This window comes from Eleutherodactylus coqui, chromosome 2, assembly GCF_035609145.1.
Source record: "Eleutherodactylus coqui strain aEleCoq1 chromosome 2, aEleCoq1.hap1, whole genome shotgun sequence".
Taxonomy (NCBI): domain Eukaryota; kingdom Metazoa; phylum Chordata; class Amphibia; order Anura; family Eleutherodactylidae; genus Eleutherodactylus; species Eleutherodactylus coqui.
The window spans coordinates 180,599,913-180,626,952 of record NC_089838.1 but is presented as its reverse complement, the minus strand read 5'-3'; positions in this window follow the sequence as shown (position 1 = coordinate 180,626,952).

The following is a 27,040-nucleotide window of genomic DNA, read 5'->3' as shown; positions in this document are numbered from 1 at the left end:
TCCAGACGGACATAGAGGAAGAAGAAGCATGTGCCATTTTATGGTCATGGGTGTGCACCCTAGAGTGTGTCGCCATATGGGCTCCATTGCGGTTGGGAGTTGTGACATGCTCAGCAGTATGGTATACAGTAAGTGTCTGGTATAGCTGTGCCTGGCTACATAGGACTGACAACAGAGCTGCATAATCAACTGGCCAGGTCTGTTGGAGTGGAGTTGGATCAAGGACCGCACACAGACCTGACCCAATTACCAGTGGAGCAGAAGATAAAATAGTGGTATGCTCCATTCGACTTTGCATATATGTTAGTATTCCTTCTAGGGGAAAATATCTCAGTACACAGGGAGTTTGACGGAGCCTATTTGGTAGGGCACTTTATGGTTCCATAGTACAAGAGTCGCACAGGCCCCATGCACTGATATGAGGCTTATTCCAGAGTGCATGAGCCCTAATGCTCATTTATACTACCTTAAATACTTATTTAAATTTTTAATTCATGTGACAGCGAAGTATGTTTCAGACATTTTTCATATTTTATAGCAAAATATTTTCGGAAAGGTTTTCTACAGTACATTCATATTTTGTCAATGCCTTTAAAGTTGAAAATGCTTGTTGTGACTAAATAGGCAACTTATATGGAAGAACTTCATCTATTGAGCAAATGCAGCTTATAGCAAAATGTTTAACCATGTGTAACATAAGGTACAATATCAGCATACTGCTCAAATATTCCTTTCATAATTTAGTAATTTATTCTTATACAAGTAGATTGCATGTCTGCCTCGAGCTGTCATTTTTGATGACTACAATGGAAAGGTTAAAGCAATTAGGTAATCAGCACCGGCAGCATCTTTCAATCAATATTTTTGCAGTACTAGCCTTTCTGAGTCAGTGTTATAGTGAATAGCTACCGTACTTGCATTCCAATGAGGCAATATTACATACGTTGATAGGATGGTTTAAAACATGGTATTATTGTATCTTGTCACCACCAGCAAGCTAGGGGTTTGACAGGGCTTGGATGGAGGAACGTCCCTGTCACACCCCTAGCTCCCGACATTTTTCAGGTCCTGGAAGGTCCTAGCAGCATGGAGATCTTCAGCTCGCTGCTCCGCAGCTCTTCCCGGAGTATCTCCGTGAGCACCTAGTAGCCATGATGTTGTGAGCACGTTTTATAATAAAGCATGGAAGTTATTTTCATCAAGTCCAAGCTCCCTGGAATTATTGTATTTCTCAAGTGAGAAGCCAGTGGGATCGAGTGGTGGTGGACTGAAAAGACTTCTGTGGAGGATTATTAACAATCAGAAGAGTGAAGAACAAAAAGGAGCATTAGCCTGGCATGGAGCTGAGCGTTTTTCTTATTTGAGGGAGCAAATTCCCTTTAGTCCTGTATGCTCTTATGCATTAGTAGATATATGATTCTCTAATAAGTTTTTATGGCCTTGATTGACTCACATTATTTAGGTAAAATAGGATCCTACTAAAATGATTATGGATACTGAATGTCAATTTACAACTTGATAAATGCTGTGTTACAAAAGTTTCTCTCCTGTTTAAGTAAAATTGAAAGATAGATGTATAGCATGTGTAGCAAGACTGATTTTGGCAAATGTAGCAGAGCTAGTTTTGCCATTTAGTACAACCCACGCCACATCCCAGTTGCCATGACACCCGGGCGCATTCCTTCTGTCGCTGCCTGTCTTTAGCAGGTATCGGAGGCTGTTCACTCCCAGCGTCCTGAAATTTGGTCCTGCTGCTGTCAGGCTCCCTGCCCCAATCAGCAGCTGGGGCAGGAGTTCTGACATTATTTAAACTGCTCAGTTTTCCCCAAACCTTGCCAGTGTATGTTTGGTCTCCAGCTACACCCGCATTACCTTGTATCGATGCCCTGTTTTGACTCGGTTGTTTTGGACCTGACCTCTTGTACCAAGTTCTCTCCTGTTGCCGACCTGGATTGCCTGACCTGCTTTTGTGTTTGTTTGTTTTCCTGTGTTTGTCTGTAAGTCAGACTCCTGCCCCACATCCCTAGTGAGGCTAGGGACTGTCACCCAGTTGTCACCCTAGGGCCTAGCCTAGGTGGGCAAGTAGGTAGGGACAGGGTTTGCGGGTAGTTTCAAGGACTTCCAGTTACCCAGACCCCAGCACCCTGACAGATTACGTGTGCTGTGGAACAAAATATATAAAGTAAAACTCTACCCCAGTAATCATGACATTCATGAATATCACACATTATGAGTGTTACAGAAAATAAATCTATGACTTAAAGGGGTTTTCCATGGAAAATACTATTGATGATCTATCTTCAGGATAGGTCATCAATAGTTGATCGGCTGGGGTCTGTCGCTTGGGACCCTGACTCATCAGCTGATTGTGCACCCGCTGACAGTGCCGCAATTACACAGAAGTTGGAGCGGAAACAGCAGAAGTCTCTGCGCCACCCCCTGTGTAGTGTCCAGCACTTGTAACTGCAGGCACAGCTCTCAGTGAAATCAATGCGAGCTGAGTCTGCAGTGACAAGCGCCGGCCACTACACAGAGGTCAGAGCTAACACTTCTGATGCTTCCAATCCGACCCCTATGTATTTGCGGCGCTATCAGCTGCCGCACAACCAGCTGATCGGTTGGGGTTTTAAGAGACGGACCCTAGATGATCTAGCATTGATGACCTATTCTGAGGCTAGGTCATCAATAGTATTCTCCCTGGAAAAAAACCTTTAAATACCCTTGTATAAAAAGATGTATAAAATATTATAGAGGTGATAGCTTTTTAGGTTAACTAGAAAAGTTATATACACAAAACTTTGAGGCTACTAGGCATATATATATATATATATATATATATATATATATATATATATATATATATATATATATATATATATACATATGTCTTGTGTATATAATTTTTCTGGTTAGCCAATAAAGGTAATACCTCTATAATATTCTTATTTTTTTATACAAGAGTATTTAACATCATAGATTGACTCTAACCTTTCAGCTTAACTTTAGGATTGCTTACATTGCATAATTGAGGTGTAATGGGATCCTACTAAAATGATTATACTGTGCTGTATTTGGAAGGTGTAGTGTGTGGATGAGGTTTACTGATGCCAAGCAGGCTGCTATATGTGTGGAAAGAGGGATAAACCAGTACTGGCAGGTGGCTGTGCACTGAATGTTAGGATGCTACATTGAGCAAGGATTGGGGGTGTAGTGGGGGGGGGGGGGGAGAAGTATATGTCTTCCCTAATGTAGCAGTCAATCAGGATGTGTGGTCTATATGGTGTGCCGCTGTAGAGAACTTAGTTGAACAGATTGTTTTTAATAGCATAAAGATAACAACTAGAAAACAAAGTATTGTAAGGAGGGTTTTAACATGAGCGAATTTGAATTGCGGATTCCGCGACCGCCTTCCGCTCAAAAAATACGCGGTAATACGCAGGCATTGAAAGACATGGACTTTCGAAGTTGAGCTCACCCTTGTGGGTAGTAATTGTGGATTCCGGAAGGGGAAGAAAAATTGCACCATGCTCTATTTTAACACACATTCTGCGCGTATTAGCTTCATTGATCTCTATGGATTGGTTTGATCTGGAGAGAGAGAAAAGGAGAGAGAGGGAAAATCTACAAAAAATATATAAAGTAGTAACCTCTACTATACACCACCAAAGTTAGTGGCATTAACCAATCCACTTCTTTAAACTACCGGGAAAGTTTTAATTAGTGTGAATTATTTATTTTTTCCTGTTTTCTGTTGTATAAAGCTGGAGGCGTTCTATAATCTGATGCATTTTAAAGTCCAAAAATGTATTAGATTACAGCTAGTTGGTTGCTGTAAGCAAGTGCTCCAGTTTTCTTTAGCACTAGACTTGATACATCACTCTAACATTGCCATGTATATAAGCTGCATTCACATTGACTGTTCACTTATTGCAACAAACAAGCAGATTTTAAAAACTGGGGGCTGTAAAGTTCTTCGGAAAACAGAAGTATTGCCGGTCATAAGGAAATCTGCTGGAAATTTGTTTACAAGATAATATAATGTCAGCCAAAGTACTATGATTAATTCTGAATCACTGAGCCTCCGCTGTCACAGCTAACCACAATGACATACAATGTAAGATCTTTATTTGCCTCCATAACAGAGGAGTATAAGAAAAGAGCAAGCATGTAATTCTTCAAGGTATGCAGGGTAGCATATGTCAGCACAACAGGCCAACAACTGTTCACTGACATGAATCAGTACAAGAGACATAGCAGTGCCGAACACTAAACCCAAATACGCTGCAAAGAATAGGAAAAACTGTTCTGTTTTTCTCTTCATTATTTTCTTTTAATATGAAGTGGCTTTCAAATAAGTAAGCACACTGATGTTGGGCGGCAAAGGACTTTAAAATATTAATTTGCCAATGTGGAAATTTATCAATGACACCATCTGGAAACAAATTACTTTGAGGAAACCCTTATAAATCACAGTTATGAAAGCAATTAATCACTTTCATTTCATGTGGTAATTTATTTAAGCTTATGTATAATAGTTTGGGCAATGTGATGCAGCAATCAGTAACTGTGGATACAAAGTAAAAGACACATTCTGTGTAGTAATATTGTAGACTTGTATACAGTACTGTATATGAACACTATTCTATGGATACTGGATCAAAGTATATTGTACACAAGCATTCAAATATAAAAAGATTATGATGATTGTTATCATCATCCTCTCAACTCATACTAACTGTAGATGTCTGGCTCTAAATCCAAGATTTTTGCTAATGATGGATATATATATTGCAATTTAAAGTAAACTGCTTATGACAAAGAGATAACACTGTGATCATGGCCGTAGCTATAAGGGGGGTAGAGGTAGCAGTCACTAACGGGCCCTGGATTCTTAAGGGGCCCAAAGGCCCTCTATCATATAAGAAAGGACCAGTATTATAGATAGCACATGGATGGTTAATGGTTGGGAGGTTGTTACAAATTTTGCATTGGAGCCCCCTATGTTTAGCCTCGGCCTATTTTTTAAGATTCTAGCAATGTCCCTGGCTCTGTTATTGTTGCATTAATGGGCTTCTTCTGAGACCCACAAAGGCAGAGCAATGTTATTGGTAGGCCCCCATGCTGAACTCTTGCATCCGGGCCTCTGAGCTTTTAGCTACGTTTCCGACTGTGGTTCATATGCTAGGTCTTGAAAATGGATGGGTGGAAGAGACTGCCAACTGGGTTGTAACTGTATTCCCTGCTTTAGCTGGAGAGGTACCTCATACTGCCCTTAAACTTGTTGCCCATCATATGGTAAAAAAGGTAAAGTGCTCTGGTGCAAGCACTTAGTCGGGACCGTCTCCTAGGGTAACTTCACATTGTTACGTTTTCTTGGCAGACTTTTTTGTTGGGTGGTTTGCCATTGACTTCCCCAGTCATCAGGTTGTGAGCGAGAGCTTAGGACTGCATACTGCTCCCCTAACACTCTGCGCCACACAAGGCTCATGCCCATCATATGGAAAGGTACAATTTTTAAAACACAGTACTAAGTGCTGTTGATGGCAGCTCCTTTTCATCTCTTTTCCATTTAGTAAAAATAGGGAACAGGTAAGAAAATACTGATTCTGGCACTCATGGGAGACATTATAGCTAGTACTCATTAGGAATATATGGGGACACAGTGACATCCCATTCTTGGGGGTGTTATACCTGGCATTCCTTGTAAAACTGTGACATTATATTGTTTTGGGACTCTTTGACATGGAGCTGCTATTGTGCCTTTGTAACATATCAGTCATTGCAGCAATAATATGTAAGCCAAGTGGCTAGCATTTTTTTCAGTGCAATGTTGCTAGCACTGTTTGGAATATACTAATGCTCCTATGGTGGGCACTGTAGCTGGCATTTTAATAGGGGATCTGTGATGACACTCTTCAAGGGACTTTGGCTGACATTCCTATAGGAGCAACTGTTAACTCTCTTATAGGGATAGTTTGAAAGACACCCTAAACAAGACATTGTAGTTTGAACTCAAACAGGGTAACTGAATGAAGTTGTTATTTAAGGGTCCGTTTAGACCTGCCGATTTATCATTTCAATGAATGAACTATGTCAGAGATTGCTCGTTCACTTGGGCTGACTGTTTATACAGGCAGATACATTGTTGACTCATTCAAACGAGAAATCGTTCAGTCATTCACATTCACTGTATAAGTGAAAGAGTGACTGAACAATTAGTATTTAAATAAAACAATTAGTGAACGAGCCAATGATCATTTTTATGCCTGCATGAAATGAATGAAAAGCGAATGATTTATTGTTTGTCATGTGATCATTGGCTGTGTTTACACTGAATGATTATCTTTCAGTTTTGCTCGTTTGAACGATAATCGTTCAATGTAAAAGCGCTTCAACATTATGGGCACTGTGAGAGGAAGCACTTTGATGGCTTGACTGGAACATCAAAAGAGCTTGTTAATAGTACTGCTGTCAGTATAGTATGTAGAAAGCTTTTACTTTTCTTTAGGCCATTTAAAACTAGACAGTGAAGCCAACTAAGACAATCTGCAAGTGTCTATTACATATCTGAACTATTTCCTCTTGATTGTAATACTTGACAATTTGCTGGGACGTGCACATTTAATTGTTTTCTAAGTGCTGACAAAATGATTGACAACAGCAAATAACATATCATAGAAAATGTAAGACATTATATTGGCAAAGGGAGATAGAAAAGAAAGAAAGTATGGGAACCTGGCTGGTTGTCCTATCAAAGTATGTCCATGCAATTTACATGTAGAGAAATCAGTTAAAGGGATTCTGTCATCAGGTTCATGCTGCCTGAACTGTGGACAACATGAACCCAGGAGCGGAGAGTCTGTTGCCTCCATGGGTGTTTTTTTCTTAAGAGTTGCAGCATTTCAGAATAAATGCATTTTGAGACGTGTTCCGAGTTACAGGGGATGGCCACACCGCCTTCTCTTCCCCTATCTGCAGCATGCAGACTGACAGCTCTCTTCCTATACACAAAAGGGTAGAAGGCTGTCAGTATTCCTGCAGGATGACAGGATCCCATTAAGGTGTTTTTATATGCAAGCTTACTTGTGCAGCATGAACTATATCATTAAAGCAGAAAAATCTATAGACAGGGAGCACTTAAGTCAGAAGCAGTTGGTCCAGCGGCCAGTGGTAAGAAAATAATAAAAAAGAAAATGCAGCCGTGAGGGGGAGCCAAATACATTAAAAAGGCTTACCCCCCAGAATCCAAGGCAAGATGTAGTGATCATGGGAAGAGACCAGTGTCACAGAAGAGTGTTTATTCCAGAATGCTGTACAGCGCGTTTAGTGTTCCTACATAGGTTTCCCCTTAATCAGGTGCCCCCCTAATATACAGTCATACTGCTGAGCAGTTATTTATAACATGCACTTACAGAAAAGGTGAATGTTCTGAATCACGGCATCCCGGAGGTAACCGGAAGTGATGGCCAGAGTCACCACCGTGACTACGTCAGTGCTCCAGCCTTGAATGCAGCAGCCTGGCAAGACCACTTCCCCAGGTGCATCAATGCCATAGGACCAAACCCCAGAAAGCTTAATGCAAATAAATAGATAAGCGCCTCGTGAGGTCCAAAAAAAAAAAAACAGAAACTAACAGGTGAGTGAAAGGTATACACTCACCTGGTGCTCAGTGGATTTCTCTGGCTAAAGAAACCACCGGCATCCAGATCCACGATCTCCTTAAGCATGTACCTCTGGTTCCCAATCCAGCTCAAGGAAGAGTCGTCCTGGGGAATGCAACCCACTGGGGACTGAAGTAGATCCACTCTACTTTGGCAAGTGGAGATTGCCAAAACACGTTGCACATTAAATTTACCCTATGTGATACAGGTGCACGGCTGTTTGCTCTGGACTCTGGAGTGTGGGGATCTTTTTTCTTTATCAAGTACAAAGCTAAATGCGCTACAGTCCCGAATGCATATTCTGCATGCGTATTTCTGGAGTTGAACACCCTTAAGGCTGTGTTCACACAGGGTGGGTTTGCCGCGGTTTTGCCGCGCGGAATTTCGCCGTGGCAAATCCGCCCGCGGCCGCTAATCTCGGGATTAGCCAGCCATGTGGACGAGATTTCTCAGAAATCTCGTCCACATGGGAAGGCCAATCCACTGCGGTAAGTCCGGCTGAAACCGCGGCTGCAGCCGCCGCAGCCACGGTTTCAAAAGATGCAGCATGTCTATTTATTATTTGCTTTCGTCCTCTATGGGAGCGCCGGCCGCAACGGAAAAGCGAGCGGCCGGGCCGCTTCAAAGCCAGCCAAACCGCGGGATTTCCGGCGGGAATCCGCCCTGTGTGAACCCATCCTAAAAGTACATGCCTCCTACCGTGACACCACTCCAAGTCATGTGTACACAATATATGCATTACATGCATTAACTCAGGGATAGATATAGAGCTAATACAATATATATATATATATATATATATATATATATATATATATATATATATATATATATATATATATATACACTACCGTTCAAAAGTTTGGGGTCACCCAAACAATTTTGTGTTTTCCATGAAAAGTCACACTTATTCACCACCATGCGTTGTGAAATGAATAGAAAATAGAGTCAAGACATTGACAAGGTTAGAAATAATGATTTGTATTTGAAATAACATTGTTTTTACATCAAACTTTGCTTTCGTCAAAGAATCCTCCTTTTGCAGCAATTACAGCATTGCACACCTTTGACATTCTAGCTGTTAATTTGTTGAGGTAAGCTTGTGAAATTTCACCTGACGCTTCTAGAAGCATCTCCCACAAGTTGGATTGGTTGGATGGGCACTTCTGGCGTACCATACGGTCAAGCTGCTCCCACAACAGCTCAATGGGGTTCAGATCTGGTGACTGCGCTGGCCACTCCATTACCGATAGAATACCAGCTGCCTGCTTCTGCTGTAAATAGTTCTTGCACAATTTGGAGGTGTGTTTAGGGTCATTGTCCTGTTGTAGGATGAAATTGGTTCCAATCAAGCGCTGTCCACTGGGTATGGCATGGCGTTGCAAAATGGAGTGATAGCCTTCCTTATTCAGAATCCCTTTTACCCTGTACAAATCTCCCACCTTACCAGCACCAAAGCAACCCCAGACCATCACATTACCTCCACCATGCTTAACAGATGGCGTCAGGCATTCTTCCAGCATCTTTTCATTTGTTCTGCGTCTCACAAACGTTCTTCTTTGTGATACAAACACCTCAAACTTGGATTCATCCGTCCACAACACTCTTTTCCAGTCTTCCTCTGTCCAATGTCTGTGTTCTTTTGCCCATCTTAATCTTTTTCTTTTATTGGCCAGTCTCAGATATGGCTTTTTCTTTGCCACTCTGCCCTGAAGCCCAAAATCCCGCAGCCGCCTCTTCACTGTAGATGTTGACACTGGTGTTTTGCGGGTACTATTTAATGAAGATGCCAGTTGGGTACCTGTGAGGCGTCTGTTTCTCAAACTAGAGACTCTAATGTGCTTATCTTCTTGCTTAGTTGTGCAACGCGGCCTCCCACTTCTTTTTCTACTCTGGTTAGAGCCTGTTTGTGCTGTCCTCTGAAGGGAGTAGTACACACCATTGTAGGAAATCTTCAATTTCTTAGCAATTTCTCGCATGGAATAGCCTTCATTTCTAAGAACAAGAATAGACTGTCGAGTTTCAGATGAAAGTTCTCTTTTTCTGGCCATTTTAAGCGTTTAATTGACCCCACAAATGTGATGCTCCAGAAACTCAATCTGCTCACAGGAAGGTCAGTTTTGTAGCTTCTGTAACGAGCTAGACTGTTTTCAGATGTGTGAACATGATTGCACAAGGGTTTTCTAATCATCAATTAGCCTTCTGAGCCAATGAGCAAACACATTGTACCATTAGAACACTGGAGTGATAGTTGCTGGAAATGGGCCTCTATACACCTTTGTAGATATTGCACAAAAAACCAGACATTTGCAGCTAGAATAGTCATTTACCACATTAGCAATGTATAGAGTGCATTTGTTTAAAGTTAGGACTAGTTTAAAGTTATCTTCATTGGAAAGTACAGTGCTTTTCCTTCAAAAATAAGGACATTTCAATGTGACCCCAAACTTTTGAACGGTAGTGTATATATATATATATATATATATATATATATATAACTAATAAATAAAAATAAATTAAAACCATAATTATATGTAGAAAGCATATTTGTATAAATATATATAAAATAACAGCATATGAATAAGTGGGGTCTTGTTATGAACTTTTAATGTTTTTTGTTGATTTAGCTGTATAAGGGTGCATTCACACGAATGTATATCGGCTCGGTTTTCACGCTGAGCCGATATACGTTGTCCTCATGTGCAGGGGGCGAGGCTGGAAGAGCCCAGGAGCAGGAACTGAGCTCCCGCCTCCTCTCTGCCTCCTCTCCACCCCCTCTCCACCCCTCTGCACTATTTGCAATGAAGAGAGGCGGGGCGAGGGCGGGGCTAATTCATGAACCTTAGCCCCGCCCCCGTTCCGGCTCCTCTCATTGAAAATAGTGCAGAGGGGGTGGAGAGGAGGCAGAGAGGGGGCGGGAGCTCAGTTCCTGCTCCTGGCTCTTCCAGGCTCCCCCCCTGCACATGAGGACAACGTATATCGGCTCGGCGTAAAAACCGAGCCGATATACGTTCGTGTGACTTCACCCTAAGGGTGCGTTCACACGAGCGCACAATCGTATAAACGTGACCATCTGAGGCGTTGGTTTCCAATGTATTTGTTCGCACGGGCGATTTTACGGCGCGTAAAAACGGCAACCCGAAAAAAAGACGGAACATATGCGACCGAAATACGCGCCAACGCATATTCGATGGCCGAAAAGATAGTTTTCAAAGTAGGAACAAACGATAATACGCTTTCTAGCTCTTGTCATGATCGCCGAAAAACGTTCTTTCCGGCGATTAAACGCTGTGCACGTGCGAACGTAAATACGCCTACGCTCGTGTGACCGCGCCCTAAGGCTTATTTTTTGTATGGCGAGCTGTGTTTTTTACTACTTCTAATTTGGGGTACAAACATCTCTTTGATCACATTATATTGTATTTTGTTGAGGACCAGGCTAACTGTACTTTTTTCGCATTCTTCACTGTGTATGATAAATAGTGCAATATTTCAATAGTTAGGACTTTCACAAAGATGATGAGTATTTTATTGTGTATATTTTTAGGGGAAGAATATTAAAGGGGGTTTATTGAACTTTTAATATTTTTTTTACTATCTAAAAAAAAACAAGTAAACCTATTTTTTTTTTTAGTCCCCATAGAGGACTTGAATTTGCGATCCTTTCATTGTTTGTACCATATACTGCAATACTTAAATATATAGCAATTTTTAATGCTTATTAAGACCTAATAGGTCTGTGCCACAGGCAGGACTTAATAGGCAATCAAGCATGGTAGCTCTGGGAGGCTTTACTAGGTTCTGAGCTGCAGTGCTAACTCATTAGCATGCCATGAGTGCATCACAGGGGAGGGCCAGCAGGGTGCTGGAGTAGGACTTCCATGGCTGGCTATTTAGACATGAGGTCAATCTTGACCATGGCGTCTAAATAGTTAACTGCAGCAATTGGAGCTAATTTTGATCGTGACAATTACCAATTGCTGTAAAAAAGCTGATAACCCTTTGGTATGGAGCAGACTCAGCTCACAAGCCTGCTCCATACACTCTTCCCGATCTCATGACTTATGATGTAGTGGGGAAGTAGTTAAAATAATGTATGATCAACTGCACTGTCTGAACCCGGTCTTAGGGACTGCAAAGCACTCTATTATGGATAATAGCTGGCCATAGACAGTTTATACCACCGTTACTGTTGGAAGGCAATATGCAATTATTTTTTATAGTGACCTTATATAACAATTTTAGGTATTTTTAACTGTATACACCATGTATGTAGCCTTCCATGTATCAAAAGCTGGTTTAATACTGCTGTGTTAGTGGTTCACTTGTGTATTATACGCAAAATAATATACCCTTTGCTTAATTACTACTCCTACATGGTTCAATACTTTATTTCCCATATCTGAATTGCTTCTCTCCCATATGCTACAGCAGAACTGAGAATAATTTTCTAATGCTTATAAGAGTCCATTATTCGGAATTGCTTTGAATTTTTGTGGTATTCAGCTTTTCAGATTAAAGCTGTTCTGACATACACTAATTCTAAGATAAGCGTACTGAAATGTTAATCTTTTCTATAATTATCCTTTTCTTATGCTCTCCACGGTAGTTAATGCTACAAATCCCAATGTATTTATAGGGTGTATTAGAACTGCATATATTTTACATTTGGTACATACTTGATTATACTGTATATATAGATGTGTCCACCCTTACCTTTCCAGACATTTTGTTAGGGATTCCAATTTCTCATGATGCAAATTCAACACATTGTCATGACATGATAGCAAAAAAAACTTTGACAGGCTGCAATTAACATCACAATCTCTAGATGGCCACACATAGACAAATAGATATTGCAAAATCACATTTTACTTGCTCAAAGCTGGGCATGTCATGCCGCGCATCGTGTGATGCATCACGGTGTTAATGTCAAGCCAAGAGGAAAATTTAGAAAAAAAAAAGTACCGTATATACTGGCGTATAAGGCGACGGGGCGTATAAGACGACCCCCCAACTGTCACCTTATACGCCGGTATACAGTGGAGAAAAAAAAAAAATTCATTACTCACCTCCCACGGCGTTCTGTCGCGCTCCGGCAGGATGTCGCTCGCTCCGGCAGGCTGTCGCTCGCTCCTCGTCCCCGGCGCAGCATAGCTTTCTGAATGCGGGGCTTGAAATCCTCGCTTCCAGAAAGCTAATACACACGCCGGCAGCCATGACATCATTGAATGGCTGTGATTGGCTAAAGCACACGTGGCTTCAGTCAATCACACTATTCAATGACATCATTGAATGGGTGTGATTGCTAACACGTGCGCCTTCAGCCAATCACAGCCATTCAATGCTGTCATGGCTGCCGGCGTGTGTATTAGCTTTCTGGAAGCGGGGATTTCAAGCCCCGCATTCAGAAAGCTATGCTGCGCCGGGGACGAGGAGCGAGCGACAGCCTGCCGGAGCGAGCGACATCCTGCCGGAGCGCGACAGAACGCCGTGGGAGGTGAGTAATAAATTTTTTTTTTTTACACTTTTTTTTTTTTTGCATTACCGGCGCATAAGACGACCCCCGACTGCAGAGCAGATTTTTCGGGGTTCAAAAGTCGTCTTATACGCCGGTATATACGGTACATGTGCTGTATATATATACAGCACTGTGCAAAAGTCTTAGGCGGGTGTGGAAAAAATGCTGCAAAGTGAGAGTGTTTTCAAAAATAGAAGTGTTCATAGTTTAGTTTTGTCAATTAACAAAATGCAAAGTAAATCAATAAAGGAATAATCTAAATCAAATCAAATGATCACCCCTTATCTTCAAAATTACATTTATTTTTCTATGTACACCAAAGCCCCATTTACACACACAGATGATCGCTCAAAATTGGTCAGAAACTGACAGTTTTGAGCGATCATTTTGGATTAGCTACTAATGGGCTAATCAGCCTATTAGTAGCTAACTAGCTTCATTTGTATGTATTTAGAGAACAGCGGGTGGTCTGTTCTCTAAATACATCGCTATTGTTCTCCAGCAGGGACAGCTGCTGAAAGAATGTTATCAGCAATGCCTGCAGAGAACTCAGAGTGCGGTCCCTCTTTGAGCAAATTTTAAGCGATAATTGTTGCGTGTAAAAGGGCCTTAAGTCAGGGATTTTATAGAATTATAGTCAGGTGTATGATTGACAAACTGTAGAAAACAGGTGATAATGATTATAATGTACATATGCGAGTTGAAATACAGTTATTCACTGAAACATAAATAGCTGCGTAGGAGGCTTAAAACTGGGGGGGGGGCCTTGGCTGATGAGATGAATGGCTGCCTGACTGCAGAGCTCCTGAACCACCAGGACTCCACAGCATCCCCAAAGTGGTAAAATCACAGCCAAATGGGTCTCACCTACTGCCTAAGTGTTCTGGAAGCTGCGGATGGGGAAGCGCTCATAGACCAAACTGGAGAAGCTAATTAACTTTTTTGCTTTTCTCGGTCCCCACGCGGGACCAATATGGCATGTCCAGAAGGCCCCACAAAAGCTCCCCTGCATGGTGGAGCACTCACCGTAGCGAGCGCCTTCAGAGGGAGCGAAGGAACAACTCTGAGCTATCAGTTAGAATAGAACCATCATCTCTATTAACAGATGTATCTGCAGCGACTCTGGTCCAGAGACGACAACTGCTTCCTATCAATACAATGGTTCGAGATAACAAAATGGCATATATTTGGTCTTTCCCTGTACATCTTCTGATTGCCTAAAGCAACACTACTTTAGCAGTTAAATCACTGGATGATGGGATTAATCTTCTGCGACAATGGAACTTAAATGTCTCCTTACATAGTAAGAACCCTAAGCAGTCCATCCAACAATTGCCAGAAAAGTAGCAGATGGTGAAATCTCATCACTTACTGCCAAATCTGCTCTGCTGGTGTGAAACTCTGGAACAGTAGGAAAATTCAGAATCACTGAAGAACCTTTACCTCCATACTTGCTGCCCAGCTGAGGTTGAGCTATGGTACTACATTTTTCTTCACATTCACAGTTATATGAAGGCTTGTTTACAGTTATCATTGTCGTCTATTTCTTTTTCTTCTCTTTTTTTTTGTTGTCAAGTTACAACCAAGGGCCTGCTTGGAGTGGAAAACATGCTCCTATAATGACAACTCTGCACATTTTTGAGCAAAAGTGCCTACATAATTATGCTTCTGTATTTGCTGTTAACTATGGTGATTAACATAGTGTCGATAAATGTTGCAGGGCTTTATAGCCCCTTAATACATGCATTTATGTGGGAAAGTGTAAAAAAGTTGTCCACAGATTGTTTTGCGCAGGACATGCATATATTATTAAGGGATGCCTTCTGGGTTAAACATTCTAGCTAGCCTTTGATATTCCAGTCCCATTTTACCTCCAAATCGAGAGGTGTTTTAACTGGGATAGAAAAATTCCATAGCATTCCAGCTTACCCAGGAGAAAATACATCCAAAAGCCAGATATGTTATATAGTCTGTTCTACAAATGCTACCATATGTACCTTTTCTTCCATTTATGCTCCAAGAAAAAGTAAAGGTGCTTTGTTTAAAAAAAGTTATCTATACTTTGTAAATGCAAACAAGGCAAATTACTTATCTGCGGTGATTTTAATGCCATCATAGACACAGGCATGGACACCACCACCAGCTTGTGTAGTCATGCTCAATCCTTAAGCAACATATGGTTGAAGGAGGAACTTTTTGATGTCTGGCGAGCAATGCATAGTTTTGAGAGGGACTATTCCTTCTACTCAGATATTTACAATAGCTACTCACAGATTGACATGTTTACAGTAGATGGAAACATACTACTGCATTCTCAAGACTTGACAGTCGAGACAATCATCTGGTCTGACCTGATCTAGCAGAACAATGTAACAAGTCACCAATATACTAATGGTGAAGTAATGATGTCCTGCTAGCACAGATGGGGCATAGGTCCAATTTGAAAAGAGATTTAAAGGACTATTTTACTCTTAAAGTATTTCCTGATGTCAACACTCCTGTTCTGTGGAACGCCCAAAAGGTATACATAAGAGGCTTATTTATCAGCGTAGGACATTATGTGAAAAACAAAAAGGACTAACATTCTAAATGAGCTACTTGATAAAATTAAAGCTCTTAAAATACAAAATAAACATCAGCAGACAACCCAACTTGCTGAAGATCTTTTTCAATATAGACACAAACTTCAAAGCCGCTCACTTCAAAAATATGAGAGGAAATTAAAATGAATCAAGGCCCACTATTACCTGCACAATAAGTGGTCTGGGAAATGTTTGGCTTCTTAAAACCTAGCATCTCAAATTGCTGATCCCATACTTGCTAGGTTGAAATAATACAGGAAAGCTTACAGACCTGACAGACATAGCAAACAGTTTTAGGGACTACTACTTGGCATTATACAATTTAAAGACAATCCCTTCACGTTTCCAAGCACAACACAGCAGATTTAAAAAATTCTAAAAAATATTAATCTACCCGCTCTTTCTGAGGCTGAGAAGAAAATCCTTGATGACCCAATAACAGTAGCGTAAGTGCTCAGACATATCAGCTCCCTACCATCTGGCAAATCACCAGACCCAGATGGGTTTGCAAATGCTTACTACAAAACTTTACAAGATACTCTATTTCCACATACAGTATGTGCAAAGTCTTCCAGCTAGCGATCACCAAAGGTTCTTTTCCCAAAGCAAATCAAGAAGCATTAATAGTCACCCTTCCTAAACCAGGAAAACACCTAGATCTCCCCCAAAATTTGCGGCCCATATCATTATTAAATACTGACATTAAAATCTTTGCACAGTTACTAGCTTCCAGACTAGCACCTACTCTACATTCTTTGATCAGAGAAGACCAAATGGGATTTGTGAAAGGTAGACAGGCTCCAGATAACACTAGAATAGTCTTAAATCTTGCACAATATGCCAAATCTATGAACACTCCTGCAGTTTTCATTGCTTTGGATGTTGAAAAAGCATTTGATCACATACATTGGTGGTATGTTTTGCTGCCTTAGCAATAAGGGGATTTAGTGGCCACTTTTTCAAAGCTATATCTGTACTATAATCAAACCACTCAGCTCGACTATTTGCAAATGGGGCCTTATCTGATGAATTCAATATTACAAATGGTACTAGGCAAACTTGCCCACTGTCCCCATTTATATTCATACTGTCCCCAGAACCATTAGTGCAAGGCCTTAAAGAAAGAACTTTAATCTAAGGAATACAGATTTAAGATCACTCTAATTTAATATTGCTATCTGCAGAAAATTCTGCTTTAAGTTAGTAGGTGAATGAGTCCTTATTGGGGATTTAGTAACATAAGGACAACACTAAGGGTACAACTGTATTTCAGGTATCCTATATCTTTCTTCCTTGCATTATGTAACATTAAATTAGTTTGCTGGTCTGTAAAGCTATCATGATCCGGAGGTGGGCCCCGCTTGCCAAGTTTATGACCTCATGAAAGCGGGGGGTCATATGACACATCAGCTGACCTGTTGTCCTCATGGGGTGTGGCCTTAGTCACTGACTCCACCCTCCGTGAATTACGTGCATCATAATTGCAGTGTGATTTATATATTGCTATGGAAGCCATATGTTGTCTTCTGCATCCTCTGCTGTAAGCGCTCGGCTGTATAACAGCTGGGCGCTCGGAGCGGGGAACAGTTGGATGCAAAAGACAAGCGGGGAGGCCCCTGTTTGTCTTCTGAGGCCCCTGTTTGTCTTCTGCATCCTCCGCTCGCAGCGCAAGGTGATTGCACATCGTGAGCGATCATCTTTTGAATGGGTCATACATATGAGCGATATTTTCCTGCATGGCACCACAATGCAATGCTATGTGTGAAACAAATCGAGGCATGTTCTATCCTGTGCATGATCTCGCCTCGCGCTGCCCATTGTTTTCAATGGGGTCGGAGGTAGCAGCGCTGGCCCCAATTGAAAGCAATGGGAGAAACTCTGTGATCCTCTGCTGCGGCTTCTACAGCCACTCCGGCGGATCCCTGCATCTACTAAGTGATGCAAGGCTATTCAACTATGAAAACCTCATGCATCCATGAGGATTTCACATGGTGTGGAACGCGATATGGGGGTGGGATTTATGGCCCTATATTGCGCTTGCATGTGTGAAGTTAAAATCACAGAGGTGAGGGGGAACACAAAAACATATTTCACTGGAAAAGAGCCAAAATGCAATACCTGATAAGGTGCAGAGCAGGCACGATCGCCGCTAAGCAGGCACAATTGCCATAAGACCGGCAGAATGGCCGTAGGGTCGGCAGAATGGCCGTAGAACCTGACAATAAACAGCAAGACAGACTATAAACCAGAGGAGCTAAATTGTCCACTGCAGACTTATTTGCAGCCACCCACCAACCTTACAGCCATTGTGCCGACCCTACAGCCATTGTGCCAGTCTTACAGCGATTGTGCCTGCTTAGCGGTGATTGTGCCTGCTCTGCACCTTATCAGGTATTGCATTTTTGGCTCTTTTCCAGTGAAACCTGTGTGAAGTTAGGCTTAGGGTGCTTTTTTCTCTGTATTCTGCTGCATGAAAAAATCTGTACCTAAATCTGCATGTCCAACTGTCTAAATCGGCACCTAATCTGCATGATATTGATGCAAATTTGCGAATAGCTAACTTTCACCATAAATTCATGGGGGCAGTTCATGACTCACTGTGATTCAAAGAACACCCAAGATAGATGTTGCACCCCACTCCTTCAAGCCCTCCACTAAGTACAACTACGTGTATTAGTTGTGTTGTAGTTTTTTTGAATATTCCAATAAATGTTGCTTTGTTGTGACTGTAGACTTGACAGGTTGATTTCCTCCAGAAATTAATGCTGCTCTCCGCTTTACAATCAAAAGTATACTGCAAGCAGAATATATAATGAATGTACCTGCTGCCCTGTTTTCCAATATTGCTGGCACTTCATGTATGTAACATGACTGCTAGTTTACCATACTACCCTATACACAGTGCACTTCCATAGGCTGAGACACTCCACCCTACTCTTGGGGCAAGGAACCTACAAGGCAAGATAGAATACAAATGTAGTACTATCACTATTAGTGCTGGTCTAGTTGAGAGTAGGGATGAAAGCAGCTTGAAGAAGCATGTTACTACGCAAAGAATAGTGCTGCGTAATTGAATCAATGTAAGTAAAGAAATAAACATGTAGTGTTGATTTGAAATCACCGGCATGCAAGCAATACTATGGTGCAAATCTATTAATTAGTATATTCATAGTTTTCTCTGTCACTTTACAGCCTACATGATCCTTGTTGCTATGGTTGCTAATATATTTTCTTTATTTGGTGACTAAAGCTGAATATCTATAGAAAATACATTGTAAATGCCAAGCAGAAGGCATTTATTAATATGTGGAAATTGAGAGAAATAGTCCATGAAAAGAACAGTTGGATGTTTTTTTTCATAGTTACATTTCAAAATTTCAATTGATCCTCTTAACATGTAGCACATCATAATCTGCAGTCCCATAGTAAAATTAGGGTACTACTGCTGCCTAAGGTCTGTTAAGTTGGATATTTGTATAACCAAGAAAACACTATTCCAAAAATACTCATATTTGATTACTCTCAAAATTCAAAGAGGAGGAACTTAAAGGGCCACTCTGGAAAAAAAAAACCTGATTTTTCCATGCCTGCCCCCCCATAACCTGATTGCCTATCACACTCTGGAGGTGTCCTCTTTGTATTGCAATCACTTCCCTGCAATGCAGTCACCTATCTGATGGTTATTAGCCACTATCTTGAGGCTGAGATTTCTTACTTTCAATTTCACTTCAATCCCATGATGCATCAGCACAGCATTAGCTAAGGTTATACCACTCTGCCTGCTGGAGGGACAGTTTAATTATATCATTATTTTCTGTATTTACCTACATAAACTATAGAGTATACATATATAGACAGGAGGATGAGCTGTGATCTCCTCTATTATACCTGTGTGACAGGAGCTGCGTGATCATCATCAATAACTATGACAGGAGTACCTGTGTCTCTGCAGGCAGTTTCAGTGGTAGAGCCATGTAACAGCATCACACAAACTGAGAATCTGTCTAGAAACGGAATTCATAACCCCTATGTCGATCTGAGCTGGTCAGAACTGAGATCTGAGACCATTTGAGAAAAAAAAAGCCCAGGAGTTTCATACACAAAAAAATAACTAACCAATGTAACACTAGCTGACATATATAATGGGGAATAGCTACATAATGAATCAATTAAAAAATCATTAAAGCGGCCCTTTAATGGAAAAAAGTACTGAAATGGGTTGTCCAGCTGTAAATTATTTATGGCCTATCCTCAAGATAGGCTATTAGTAGTAGATCTGCAGGGGTCTTCTGCCCAGAATTCCTGCTGAATAGCTGATCTCTGGGTTGGTGTTCTCTTGCTTTGAGATGATTTTTGCAGGAAGCAAACAGCTCTGTTCTCGCTGCAGTGGCCAATTTGGTATTACAGGAATAGTTCCTATTTACTACAGTGGGGGATTTGGACTGCAATACGAAGCCTGGCCACTCCAGTGAGAAAGGAGCTGTCTGCTTTCTGTGGAAATTAGCTCAGAGAACAGCTGATCAGTGGTGTTCCCGGATGGCGGAGCCCCACCTATCTACTATCGATGACCTATCCTAAGGAAAGGCCATCAATAATTTGCAACCAAACAACCCCTTTTAAGGAGTCATCTCAAAAGAGAATTATTTAACCACTGTCTATGAAACAGAGCAAAAAGCCACTGACAACTGTTATTGCTTGAAATTTCAGAAGCTGGTCTTGTGGCATTCAGCTGATCAGTAGGTCAGCTTAATTTCAAAAAGGGGTTGTCACAAGAATTGATCAATTGAGTGGGAGCTTCTAAAGTCAAAAATTTTATAGACATATTTTGGAGACACCTACAGGAATTGTTAAACAAATCTAATACAATGGGTATATATGTTGTAACTAACATTTTCTTTTTGTTGGTAAAGTAAAAATTTGATTTGTATATTATCTTATGATCCCTGATTATAACACTAAGACTAAAAGCCACAATCTAATATTCCCTGTAAAATTCCCTAAGATATGTATTTATTGGGGGGTTAGTAAATATTCAGACATTGCCCATCTGTGTTTCCTATCTTTGTAAATGGTAGGCTACTAGAGTTGAGTCATTTCCAACAGATCTTTGTGTTTCTTGTGTCCAAAATGAAGAAGATCAATGGAAAAAATCTATATTGTACCTTCAAGTACATGTTATTTTCTGATTTTAATAAGATTTAATTGTATTTATTTCCATTAGCTTTAGTGTTGCAATATGAGTTTTCTGTTTACTATGATTTTTTTTTTAAATGGCAGCATACAGGTTACTGTATTGCAAGGTTAATTATTACACAATCCCCTGAAGTATTAACATACGTTACCTATCCATGTAGCAAATATGATGTAATTTCCCCAAGCATCACAGGGCAGTGTATGATAGGAGAGTATATTAGCAAATGATAATGCTAACAGCTGATTATTAGAGCTAACTAAGACACAGCATAACATTTTGTGGCAGCAGCTGGCTTGTTTTCTTTTTTCTCATTCATCGTCGACTACAATATATTTTTGATTGACCCAATGTTCGCTATGCAAACATAAGATGTTTCCAAGGTGGTGCTTGTGAACTTCTAAATCTGCTTGGTTAGGTGATTATTTAGAGTATCACTTTGTATTTGTAGCAGATATCTAATATAAAAACAGGTCTCTCTCTGTTTGTCTGTCTGTCTCTGTCTTTCTGTCTGTCTCTGTCTCTCACTTTCTCTTTCTTTCTGTTTGTCTCTCTCTCTCTCCGCCTCCCTGTCTCTTTTGTTGTCCTTCTGTCTCTCTGTCTGTCTGTCTCTCTCTCTCTCTCTCCATCACTCTCTCTGTCTCTTTATCACCCTCTCTATGTCTCTCGATCACTTTCTTTGCGTATTTTTATCGCTCTCTCTGTCTTTCTATTGCTCTCTCTGTCTGTCTATCGCTCTGTCTTGTCTTTCTATTGCTTTTTCTGTTTGTCTCTCTATTGCTCTCTCTCTATTTGTCTCTCTATCACTCTCTCTGTGTGTCTGTCTATCACTCTCTGGGTCTGTCTATTGCTCTCTCTGTCTCTCTATTGCTCTCTCTCTGTTTCTCCCTGTCTCTCTATTGCTCTCTCTCTCTCCATCTCTTTATTGCTCTTTCTCTCACTGTCTCTCTCTATCACTCTCTCTGTCAATATCACTCTCACTCTGTCTCTCTGTTACTCTCTGTCTGTCTGTGTCTCTATCGCTGACTCTCTCTATCGCTCTTTCACTGTCTCTCTCTCTCTATTGCTTTCTCTGTCTCTCTCACTCTCTCACTCTGTCTCTCTATTGCTCTCTCTCTGTCTGTCTCTCTCTCTCTATCGCTCTTAGTTGAGCAGTGTATGGTGCAGCTTACAAGTGTCTGCTGTGTTGCTTAGCAACGCTTCACTCATTCCAGCACATGCCTGAAGCACAGCAGCGCCGCCCATAGACTTAACATTGTAATTTTCAACCCGCCTGACAGGTCCCTGGATGTATTAAACTCATTTAATGATTTTACGGCAGCGGTGAGTCATCTAATGACACCAACATCATACACCAAAGTTACAGCAAAGGAGTCAAAGTGTGGTGCAAGAAAAAGCATGTAGACTTATTTTTATTAGATTTGTTGATTTTTTTTATTGAAAGATTCTTTTTTCTTTTTTTTCCTTCGCTTTCTTTCTTCATCTTTCTCCTTTTACTTGTTTTTATTTTTCTACTTCCTTCCTTCCTTCCTTCCTTCTTTTTCCTTCTTCTTCTTTTAGTAGGTTCAGTCAAAATGAACCACCAAAGGCTTGGGCTCTCGCCAAACAAAACTTTTAGCAATGTTTAACACAAAACAAGATTCAGCTATTTTAGTTCACTAAACACTATTTGTCTGCATTACTTATTTATCAAAATCAGACTTAAAATGACCCTTTAGTTTTAGGACAATATTCTGTCCTGGGTCCGTAGGGGATATATTACCTGCAGTTGTTCTATTTTTACGTCCCTCTGATCTTCCAATTCCCGGTTACATTTTCAGCTGTCCAATATGGCCGCAGTAGTTTTCCAACTAACTTATGCACACTGTGCACTGCTCTCTGGTAGGCTAGTACTAATTACATGAGCAGCACTGGCCATTTAGACATCAGGTATAGTGTATTGGTAGCCTAACACTAGCAATGCACTGAGGAAAATTAAGTAGTCTGAAGATTATGTTGGCCAATTTGGACAGTTGAAATTTGATCCACAACCAGCGAATCAGAGGGACGTACCCCCCCCCCTTCCCCTCTGGTCCCAGGGCACAATTTAGTCCGGAAACTGGAAAATCGTTCTAATTCACATGACAATAAATGTTGTCTTTTCATACTTATGTACCCTGTATATATAGTATATAAGATTGTAGTGCAATGAAAGAAGTAGACAGAGTCAATGTTGTAATTAATAAAGCTTATAATATGATTACAGGCTATAATCATGCCTTAAAATGCTGGTTGATAATTTTGTTTAATTCCTAATCCATCCCTTCACTATAAACCCCACTTTTCCATTATCATCATGAACCACCTTCCTTCCTCTTAATTGTGCGTGTTATTTAAAAGCACATTAAAAATACTGAGACTAGATGTTGTAAAACTGTAAATGAAAATCTAAAAAATATACTGTTTTTAAGATATCATTAAAGATTCATTTCAGAATGACTTCTACTTAAATTGCATATCATTCATTTACCAAATATAGTACACTGCTGCATACAGATATCTGCATGGCCAAAGCACTTGTTCAGCATGAGCTTGCTAAAATCAGATATACCATACAGTTTTCCGCAGTCTATAAGCTTAGAAAAAAATATACGATAGTGTATATTCTTGGCTTTACCACTTACAGTATCTATGAAATGTGTTCTGTTCCCGCTGCATTCACTATGAAAGAAAGCATGATATACTCTATAATATACGTCTGTTCGGTTTTTCTTTGTTTCAGCCGTTCTGCTGAATACAACATTTTGCAGGCAGTGATGAAGCTGAAAGCATCCATTTTCCTAGTTTATTGTACTCTTACAATTTGGATATTAATTAACTACTGCCTTCATGTAAATCCATTCTTATAAAAGTGCTTATGGTGGAAGATGTAGCAGCAGCTGACAAGAGCACAATCCTATGCAGTTGTGCCTTAACATGTGCTTTAAACTTTTATATGCCGTATAGTAAATGTTAGCTTTACTGATTTTTTTTGAAAACAGTAATAAGGGTTGCTTCACACTTGCGAAGGAATTGCACGATTTCCCAGCGCTGAGAAATCATAAAATTATGAAGCCAATGGCTTCCAATGGCTCCATGCACATTTGTGATGTTTTAACACTTGCTATGCAGCGTTGAAACTAAATCATGGCAAGTCCATTATTTTTGTGATCTCGACCATTATTTCCAATGGGGCCGGCGGCAGCAGCGCCAGCCCCATTGAAATCAATGGGTGAGGATCGCGATCCTTTGCCACTGCTGTGTGACAGCACTGGCAGGGGACTCTTTGCGACAAGGATTTTCGGAGGGTGCTTAAAATATAAGCACACCCTGAAAAAAATCAATATCTCTAGAAAAAAAAGATTACATCACCTGGAAAGTGCTGTCATCTCTGGCGGGTCTTCCTGCAGGTCCCGGCAATCTTCTTCTGCTACTCTTCTGGCCGGGTATTTAAAATCCCCGCCTCCTGAAGCACTGCCTGTGATTGGTTGAGCATTGTGACCAATCAGAGGCAGCGCTCAGCAGTGAATGACAGCTCAGCGCTGTGGCAGAGGATTGCGATCATGTCCCATTGATTTCAATGGGGCTGGCCCTGTTGCCACTGGCCCCATTGAAATCAATGGGAGAAGATCACTATCTCCTGCCATGGCTGTGAAAGCCATGGCAGGAGATTCCTTCAGCTCTGCAGGATAGGAGTCTGTTTTCCTACGGAAATGCCTCGCATCCAGGGCTTCAAGAAGGATTGCGAGAGATATATCGGGGCATCAATCACATCCCGATATCACTCTTGCCGGTGTGCAGAAGCCCTAAGAGTACTCAAATGTAACGATTTGTGCACATGTGCTTTTTGTTTCTTGCTTCCTAAAGTTTACACAAGTTACCTATCCAGAGAATTAGTGTCTGCAAGACATGTAAACGTCATTGTGGCTCTTGAAAACATATGGTATAATGAGATTATTCTGTCATTTGAATGAACACTATTTAATACTACATTTCCTGTGCAAGACATGTTGGCACTAGTAATTTACCCTGGGAATAACAGATAATCACTGAAGGTTCTAGCACTCAGAATGCAGATAGCTTGCTCACAGGGAAGATGCAAATAAAAGGAGATTAGACTCCTATTTTATATCCCAGAGATGCTTACTGCAGAAAGGGAACTTTAAAGTGCAAAAATTAGTAGTGTTGGGAGAGTGAGGGGCAAAAGTTCTATGGGCACTCCAGCTCTTGTTATGGATTGCATGGGTTCAGTTGTTCTGCACTTCACTTGCTTTAAAGAAGATATCCAGGCTTTATAAGAAAAAATACGTAATTTTTATCTGCATATTGTATAACAAATGAAAAAAGACCATCCTTAGGCCTCGGTCACACAGGCATTTTTTCACGCGATTTGCGGATTGCATGACGGATGCGCATCCGGAAATCGCGTGACCGGGGCTGAAAAATCGCCCGAAAAATCTGCTTCTAGCCGCGTTTCATTAGAAACGGGCCGGAGCAGTGCAGCGCTGTCCAGCGCATTGAATTCAATGGAGCGGGCAATACAGCCGGCTCCATTGAAAGCAATGGGCTGCGGGTGATCTCAGGATGAATTTTCGGGAAGGGCTTAAAAATATAAGCCCTTCCCTGAAAATCATCCAAAACTGTAAAAAGTAAAAAAAAATATATACTCAACTTGTCCCGGCAGACGGAGTTCAGCCGCGGCCGGCAGTTCTCCTGAACTGCTGTGAGTAGTATTCAGCAGCCGGGGATTTAAAATCCCCGCCTGCTGAATGGGCTGCCTCTGATTGGTCAAAGCCCTCACCAATTAGAGGCAGCTCTCAGCTGAATGACAGGAGAACTGCCGGCCGTCCGCGGCTGAACTCCGTCTGCCGGGACAAGGTGAGTATATATATTTTTTTACTTTTTACGCAGTTTTGGATGATTTTCAGGGAAGGGCTTATATTTTTAAGCCCTTCCCGAAAATTCATCCTGAGATCGCCCACAGCCCATTGCTTTCAATGGAGCCGGCTGTATTGCTGGCTCCATTGAATTCAATGGGCAAACATCATTATTCTCTGCCACAGCTGTTACAGCTGTGGCAGAGGAGAATGACTTGTCTAGTATATGTTCTCAATGGGGTCGGCGCTGCTGCCGCCGGCCCCATTGAGCGCATATAGAGAAGAACAGGAATCGCAGATCGCAGATAGGCGCGATCTGGGATTTCTGTTCTATAATAAATCGGACGAGCGCATAAAAAGCGCTCATGTGTCCGATACCATTGCAAAGCAATGGTTCTATAAAAAGGGCGATCGCATGCACATGCGCAGATCGCACCAAAAATCGCCCGTCTGACCGAGGCCTTATAATGTAATCTACCACTGCTTCAGAGACACCAAACACTGGCAGTACGGGTCTTGCACCATACTTACTGAAATCACTGCTGTGACCAGTGATTTCTTGGACTGCTCATGTGCCACTACAGCACATCACTATAGCTTAAAAAATTTAAAATTAGAATAGTTGGGGAGTATGAACCACTAGCACTGGAGTGATGGGGGTCTAAAAGATGAGTCTTTATTCTCTTATCTTAACACAACAAAAGCCATTGTAAAGCAATTCAAAGATAAGCCAAACCACCCTAATAGCGTTGTATGGCACAGAGTGTTAAGACAGCAGAAATGCAGTCCTAAGCTCTTGCTCATGACCTGAAGGTTGCAAGTTCAATCCCAGCATGGTTCAAAGTAGCTTGGCTCAATTGCTCCATCCTTCTGAGAGGTAGCCTTCCATACTTCTGAAGTTGGTTAAATGAGTACCCAACTTGGTGGGAGGTAATAAATAAAATACCTGAAAGCTCTGCGGAATAAGTTGGCGTTACACAAATACCAAGATTTATTTATTTATTTTAATAGCACCACACACCGTGATATCACGTCAGGTCAAGAGTCAAGCTAAATAAAATACATTTGTACATGTTTTACTTGGATGTACAGATATAGCAAATAGAGATGAGCGAACGTGTTCTTCCGAGCTTGATATTCGTGCGAATATTAGGGTGTTCGGGATGTTCGTTATTCGTAACGAACACCAT